Here is an 8,651-nt window from a genome sequence, read left to right on the forward strand (position 1 = left end):
GATTAGATAATTAGAATTTTTTACTAGAACTTTATTATACAGGGGTACAAAAAAGTTTTGATATTGTTAACACATGCAATTTACCGCAGGTGGCGCCCTCTGCAAGGTATAGCGAATCCGTGAACGGATTTCAATTTCTCGTTCCAAAGAACCCCCACACCAAATTTTAATTTAATATCTTATGAAACACTCGACTAACTTCAAAAAAACGATTTTATATTTCTCATTTTGACGCCCTGTATATTGAATACCGAGCGCCCAATTAAAAATTGGCATAACGAAAGTCGCATTATTTTGGTCCACTGTATATGTGGCCGGCGGATTGGCCTCCTTTTTCCCGACACCCTGTATGTAAGTCCATTATTTCATAGCAAGTGTGTAGGTACTATTTTTTTGATAAAATCAGTTTGTTGGGAAATTACCGGGTGTTCTGGAATTTTAAATATTTTTTGTTTTGAAATTTAATTTTTTTCTGAATTGGAAAGTTGTTAATTGGAAAAAATTGTTTATTTCATTTTTAAATTTTCTTTGCTGCATGTAAATGCCTCATGGGGGGTGTCACTTTAAAATGTTTTAACGCAAATTAATTCTCAAAACGCTAGAATAGAATAAAAATTTTTTTGTTATTAATTATTCAGTCCACCTATATTATATGGTATACCTACTGTATAAAAAAAAAGAATAAATATGTTTTTAATGTTAATATGAGTGTTTGTTACCTAGACTTTCGTTGTTATATGCTTTTATTCTATAATGAAATAAGAAGCTTGACCTACATGTTATTATATTAATGTACGGATGGAGACTAAATTATAGGGTAAAATTAAATTATGTATTAGTCATAACATGCATTATTGGGCAGTTGAAAATCCCAGGTGGTTTCGAGCGATAGAACATCAGCGGCCATGGTCTGTGAATGTCTGTTGTGGCATCATCAATGATATAATCTTAGGACCTTATTTTATTGATGGTGTCCTTACAGACCAAAAATACCATGATTTTTTGCTGGAGATTCTACCAATATTTTTGGAAGATGTGTGTTTTGAAGTGAGACTAAATATGTGTTAGGTCGTGGTGGAGCAGTCCACTGGCCGCCACCGTCACCTGATTTGACGCCCTTAGATTTAAGGGGGATAACTCCACAAATGCTGCACTCTGTTCATCGATCGTTTAGAAAGCGAGTCGAAAAATGTATAGAAGTGGAAGGTCAATACTTTGAACATTTATTGAAATAATTTTCTGACTTTTTTGTTTCAATTTCTTTTATTTGAACTTTATACGTTTTATTTTTAAGTTTTCGATTCTGTTGATAATAAAATTCTATCATAAGATACTTTCACTCCTTTTGATAGATCATCAGATACTACCTACAAGGGCAAATATCATTGTCAAGGAAAAAATTCGTAAAAGAAACAAGAATTAATATCTTGAAAAGAAGAGGTCGCATGTAAAAAAGTATCAAATGAAAGTTACTTATTTTTTAACGCTAAGTCAGATACTATTAAAAATATAGAGGTTTGTATGCAAAAAAGTAAAATTGACCTTCATTTGACCTTAAAGACGTCCACTCAAGGTCAAACCAATGACGTCATTATATGGCCCACTGAAAACCATTCAAACTTCGCATGAAAAATTTTCTGGATACATGTTTAGTTTTCGAGATATTGCGATGTCTCAAGTTAAATGGACCACCCTGTATATATGTATTCTTTACCTCATTTTTTTTTGTTATCTGAACCATAAAGTACATACTTTTTAGTTACATAATTTTATGTCGTTCATTCATGCTCTGATCATTTTCATTGACAGAGATTAAAATTGTTGAAATTGTATAATAAAAACCAAGTGATAGAGTTTTAATAACCTTTGTTTCTAATTTCATAAACTTAAATAAGGACCACCATTTTTATGGTATTTTGGTAAGCTATATTTTAAAGTGCATGCATCTATCCCTGTAAGTTAATTGAAACTTTGTAAATTTTAACAAGATATACAAATGCACAAAAAATATCAGCATAACTAATACATCTATCTTAAATTCTTAACTAAATGTAAGTTTTAATTTAGTGTTTGTAAACTTAACCTGTCAAAAACTTTAATTTTTCTGTTTCCCTTCAATTGGCACCACTGAAATTTGTCAAAGTGACCCACATCGAAAGGACATAATCATGCAAAATGGCGGCCACCTAGTAGTGGTCTTTTATTAAGTTGGTGTGCAAGTATAATACGGTTTAAATACGGTTTCCAATTACAGTTATAACTGCTTTATAAAATTACATTTGAAATAAACAGCATTTTATTATTATTATTTTATATTATTATAATAAAAACTTTGGTAATACCAATATATAAAAATTTAAATAATCAGTTACTTTAATCATGGTAAAAGAGCCGAGATTTCATACCGCCGTAAAATTTTCTAAAAAGTCAAGGCTGCATTAGAAGCCAATTGTATGTGATGTTCTTTAGTGTATTTCGCCTATCTAAAAAATTGAAGTTAGCATATTTAAATGTTATTTAATTCAATAAAATGGTAAACCAATAATTGCATTTTAAAAAGTTGTAAGTAAAAAATTGTGTACATAAAAATCTTCCATCGCATAAAAATAACTGACTTAAAAATAAACAAATCCATTACACAGTCATGTGAGTTTAACGAAAAAATCCTCTTAAAAAATTACTTTAAAGTGGGTAGAAGTTATTGTGTAATTCTCTTTCCACTTAGATGCAGTGAACTCTCTTAAGCACATCAAAGGAAGACTTCTAGCAAGAAATCCGGTTCAATCAAATCGCCATCAGCTTGAAATTTGTCGTTTTATTTTTACTTTCCGACCGAGCGAAATGTCAGCCCTTATTTTTCTGTAAACAAAAGCACTCTTTCGGTCAGATCAAACAAAGCGGAGTTGAAAGATTGCCGGATTAGTGCCAAACATAATCCCCATCCAATGCTGTGGAAAAAATGGAGAATCCTACTGGGTATCCAGGTGGTGAAAAAGTGAAAGTCGCCTTTGCGCTAATGGGTGGTAATTTTTAAGGTTGTGCAAGTTATTGCGGAAAGCAGTATTTTACTTAATAAGACCACTTTTCCTTGGGGGACTTTATTTGTCTACGTTAGTCTAAATGAATAAGAGCAAGCCCGATGACAATGAAAGAGATGGCTCAGCGCTTATTATTTTTAATTTGCTTGATTTGTTAATATATCCAAGGTACAACCTTAAATATTACTTATATTAAATTTAAATAACCTGAATAACCAACTTTTTATAAATATCTGATTTAATACTTATACAGAGAATTTATTCTTTATTAGCATATTCTCTTTAATAAGATCGGCTGTTTTTATTTTGTCTTCTTCTGGTAAAAGTGTTAATGTAAGGGTATTAGAACCCAGGCAATTTAATTGAAAGGTTAAAAGCTACTTAAAGGCTTTTTACTTTATTGATAACTACTTCCAAAATGACTCTTCCGACTTAGTGTGAGTGCTTATTACCTGTGTTAAAATCTAATATTTACAAATGCAAATGTCTTTTGATTTCTTGTGAAAAATTTTATTACAATGATTATTCAATGTGTATAAATATTCTTTCTGTCCAGTTTTCCCTATCTCTGCTGGTGTGAATTAATTCTGTATTTAATTTATTGTGTCGGTGATTTTTTCCTAGGAACTGATGAATAAGACTTTATGAATATTTTCAAAATATTCAGTTTTAAATGAATCTCTCAGTGCATTCTATAATTTATTTATTTTTCTTTAATAATGAATATAAACACTACTTATACGTAATTTATTTACTTCAATACTGTATGTGTCGACAAAAGTTATGCAAACATGTAATTCTGTTTTATTTAAGAAATTTAAAAGTTTTGTTTATTTTAAATGTTTAAAAATTATTAAAATAAATCTTTAAACTTTAATCCTGCGCAAGCCTAACTAAAGAAATTAACGTTTTGGGGCTACTAGAAATATTTATTTTTACTGTATTTATTTACAACTATTTATGTCTGATTTAAATCTCACGCTAATATTCCGAACTCCACTAAAGTGACTTCCATCAGCGATGCGGCTCCTTATATACTCGGCAGAACGCTGTTCCGGAAGATTCTCGCTAACCTTCAAAACTTCGTGGGGGGCTGCTACTAGTGCCATTACAAAATGATGAAGAAGCTGGTTTCTAGGTGTTTACAATATCATTACAATATTTTGATAGTAAATAATTTTAAAATTTTGGTTTTAAATAAATTATATATTTTAATTTTTATCTAAATATTAAGCTAAATAAAATTTTTCTCAGCTCAGTGAGAAATGTAAAAATATTGGTTTGACGACCATTGCTAAGCTTCAGCTTCTATATAAGGTTTTCGGTCGTGGATAAATAAAAATTGGACAGTTTGAATAAAAAATTATTTTTTATTTTATCTTATCAAGTTAAGAATACTTTATGATAAACATCATCTTACTAGCCTTACAACTACCAAAATATCTAGTTCTAGCATTGGAATCTTTGGTGTGACTAAAATTACAAAACAGTTTTACCACTAACCACAATTTTTTATTTCATTCTCGATACATGTTTCGCTTATGAGAAAATTAACTTTCTTAGTTTTATTCCTAAAAAAGTTCATGCAAGAAATTCATTAAGATTTTTAGAAATAATCTTCTCCCGAAGATGCTAACTCCGTTGGCAAAACACGTGTAGATAATAAAATAAAGAGTTTTAATAGTAGCACAGATTCAACTAGCTATAAAATATTTGTCTAAAATATTTGCGTAATATAGTCTTGGATATTGAAAGGCTAGAAGTAGCATGTTGTGGAACTATGAGCAGTTTGTTTGCTTGCAACATCTCTGATCCAAAGATGCCAACATTTGTTTTAAATAAACTATGATAAGATAATCTTTATCGAAGTCAATATTTAACGTTAAAGGGATGTAGATGATGTATTTTAAATAAAAATGACATGGCAACGCCGCTCATTGTCAATGCCACTGACACAAGTAAACACTACCAGTGACGTCGGCAAAAAATATATTTATGATAAATATTTATTGTAATAGAATATGCTTTAAATATGAGTAATATTACAGTTTATGAATTATTTATGTGTTTTTTAACGCACTTTATTAGAATAAAGGTACCTGCCTTATAAGGATCATTTTTTATGTAAATTCGATATACAATACAAATCTATTATCTTAATAATTCATGTTTTAAGATATTTTTTTTACATTTTGTATTATTTTTATTGTATTAAACAAATATCAGTTTTACATCACTTATTTTATATCACATCAGATAATATATACAGGGTGCTGACTTCTTTAAAGGGGCAGTATTGCTGTATCACAAATTAATCTACCTAATATCTTTATTGAAAATACCTAATAACTATAGATAGGTGTACTTAGATATTATGCACATTTACATGTAAATTTTTATGCCAAGACAACAACAACAAACAATAAAATAAGTCCTATTAGTAAAACCATGGACAAAACTTTAGTTTTCTTTTCTTTATAGTTTATTTATAGTTAAGTATTAAGAAAAAATATTTAGATTTAAAAACATATTCTTGTTTGACTTATACTCGTATTTCACATACACATTCAAGTTTGTATTTAGGTTTATTTCTAAGATCCCCTATTCTACGCTTATGGCGACGGTTCCCCCATGAATGATGTTATGAAAGTAGCGTAGTTAAGGGAGTAATGGACACTAGGAAGAGATCCTATAATTTAATTTCCTTTTATGGAGATATGAATTAAGATATCAGCTGCCTTGATACAGCAGGTGATACGGTTATTAGTGTACTAACTGGAGGATACAGTATTATTAGCAACTTTTATTATTATTTTAACAAAAATTAAAGTAATGGCAAATGCTAGGATAATGGACATAATTGACTAAGTAATGGATATTATTTGGGGGCAGTAATGGACACTTAAGAAAAATATAAAATTTTATTGCATTTTTAAATATAAAATATAAGGCATTACATTTTATTCAAAATTAGCCATTTCCGGCACACTGTAATACCCTCTACTATATTTTTACACTGGGCTGCTGATTATTGCTTTTATATCATCTATGAAATAGTATCTCATCTTCCTTTACTAGCCATTTCCACGAACCTACTCCAGCTCTAACTATAGATCTTACATCAGCATGGTTCTTTTTTTAAGATCGCTTCTAAAATAAAATAGTTATGTTAACCAACTCGCAAATATGGTAAGTATTGTCTTTAGTACATTTACATGGGATGCACTATGGTAAAAAATGATAAATGGATTGAGAAATAAAATGTGTGTAAATGTAAGTAGTACTTGCTTGGGTAATATTCTTCCTCATACAATAATAACATATTCTTGAAATATGTTATTGACAATAACATATTTTCCTTCCTTTAAATTGACTTCTGTTTCTGTATCACCTGGGTCATTATCTTCGTGATCATAGGGAACTTCAATGTCTGACTCAGAAGAACTATCGTTTTCTGGCTTTTGTTTTTGGCACATTTTTTTGAAACTTCTTTTAGGCGTAATTCTCTTTTCTGGTGTTTTCGGAAATGGTAGACGCTTTTTGAGGGGCGTCGGCACTTTGTAATTTAAAAGAAATATTTCATGGTTTCTTAGGTTTCTAGTATATACTGTAGCCTTTTGACCCGTTCGTTAGGTGATTGATACATACAAATAGCAAACTGATTTATTTGCCATTAAACACGATAATTTAAGACCACCAGAAATATTTATTTACATCGTAGTTTCGCCCCAATATTCCAAAGTGAACTTGAACTAGCCACCCAGCGAGAACGCGGCTCATTATATACTCGACAGGCCACTGTTCCAGAAGATTTGCTATAATTTTTCATGCCTCTCAAGAAATGTCATGCCGTGTGCTTACGTTACCGTGTTGATTACGGAGTAAGTGAAAAAACTTTATCGCGGTGTTGCCAATATTATGATAATGCCTCATCCCTTGCACATGCGAGTTTATGGTTGGCTAGGCTTCTTAAAACCTCGACAAGCGACTTCTTCAGAGAATACAAAGCCTCCCAAACATCGTTATAGGTTAACTTCTAATGTAATGCTTCTTTGTTAACTAGGAATAAGATCTGTCTACCAGTCTCTTAAATTTTTTTGAACTTTCTACGGGAAATCTCAGCTATTCCTCTAGTTTCTAATACTTTTTCTTAACTTTTTGTATTAATCCTGTTTGTCTATTTTTACAGCACTTATTATAATTGGTTTGTAAATCGCATTATTTGGATTTTGTGTGCATTTTATTGTTTCACATTTTTCAATTCTAATCTAGGCCTTTGCTGTAAGTTTATTGTATTTATAATATCGTTCTATGTTTGCATGCTTTAGGATTTAAAGTAATTTAAAAGAAATATTTTATGGTTTCTTAGGTTTCTAGTATATACTGTAGCCTTTTGACCCGTTCGTTAGGTGATTGATACATACAAATAGCAAACTGATTTATTTGCCATTAAACACGATAATTTAAGACCACCAGAAATATTTATTTACATCGTAGTTTCGCCCCAATATTCCAAAGTGAACTTGAACTAGCCACCCAGCGAGAACGCGGCTCATTATATACTCGACAGGCCACTGTTCCAGAAGATTTGCTATAATTTTTCATGCCTCTCAAGAAATGTCATGCCGTGTGCTTACGTTACCGTGTTGATTACGGAGTAAGTGAAAAAACTTTATCGCGGTGTTGCCAATATTATGATAATGCCTCATCCCTTGCACATGCGAGTTTATGGTTGGCTAGGCTTCTTAAAACCTCGACAAGCGACTTCTTCAGAGAATACAAAGCCTCCCAAACATCGTTATAGGTTAACTTCTAATGTAGTGCTTCTTTGTTAACTAGGAATAAGATCTGTCTACCAGTCTCTTAAATTTTTTTGAACTTTCTACGGGAAATCTCAGCTATTCCTCTAGTTTCTAATACTTTTTCTTAACTTTTTGTATTAATCCTGTTTGTCTATTTTTACAGCACTTATTATAATTGGTTTGTAAATCGCATTATTTGGATTTTGTGTGCATTTTATTGTTTCACATTTTTCAATTCTAATCTAGGCCTTTGCTGTAAGTTTATTGTATTTATAATATCGTTCTATGTTTGCATGCTTTAGGATTTAAAGTAATTTAAAAGAAATATTTTATGGTTTCTTAGGTTTCTAGTATATACTGTAGCCTTTTGACCCGTTCGTTAGGTGATTGATACATACAAATAGCAAACTGATTTATTTGCCATTAAACACGATAATTTAAGACCACCAGAAATATTTATTTACATCGTAGTTTCGCCCCAATATTCCAAAGTGAACTTGAACTAGCCACCCAGCGAGAACGCGGCTCATTATATACTCGACAGGCCACTGTTCCAGAAGATTTGCTATAATTTTTCATGCCTCTCAAGAAATGTCATGCCGTGTGCTTACGTTACCGTGTTGATTACGGAGTAAGTGAAAAAACTTTATCGCGGTGTTGCCAATATTATGATAATGCCTCATCCCTTGCACATGCGAGTTTATGGTTGGCTAGGCTTCTTAAAACCTCGACAAGCGACTTCTTCAGAGAATACAAAGCCTCCCAAACATCGTTATAGGTTAACTTCTAATGTAATGCCTTTTTGTTAACT

This window comes from Anthonomus grandis, chromosome 2 (genome assembly GCF_022605725.1).
Source record: "Anthonomus grandis grandis chromosome 2, icAntGran1.3, whole genome shotgun sequence".
Lineage (NCBI taxonomy): Eukaryota > Metazoa > Arthropoda > Insecta > Coleoptera > Curculionidae > Anthonomus > Anthonomus grandis.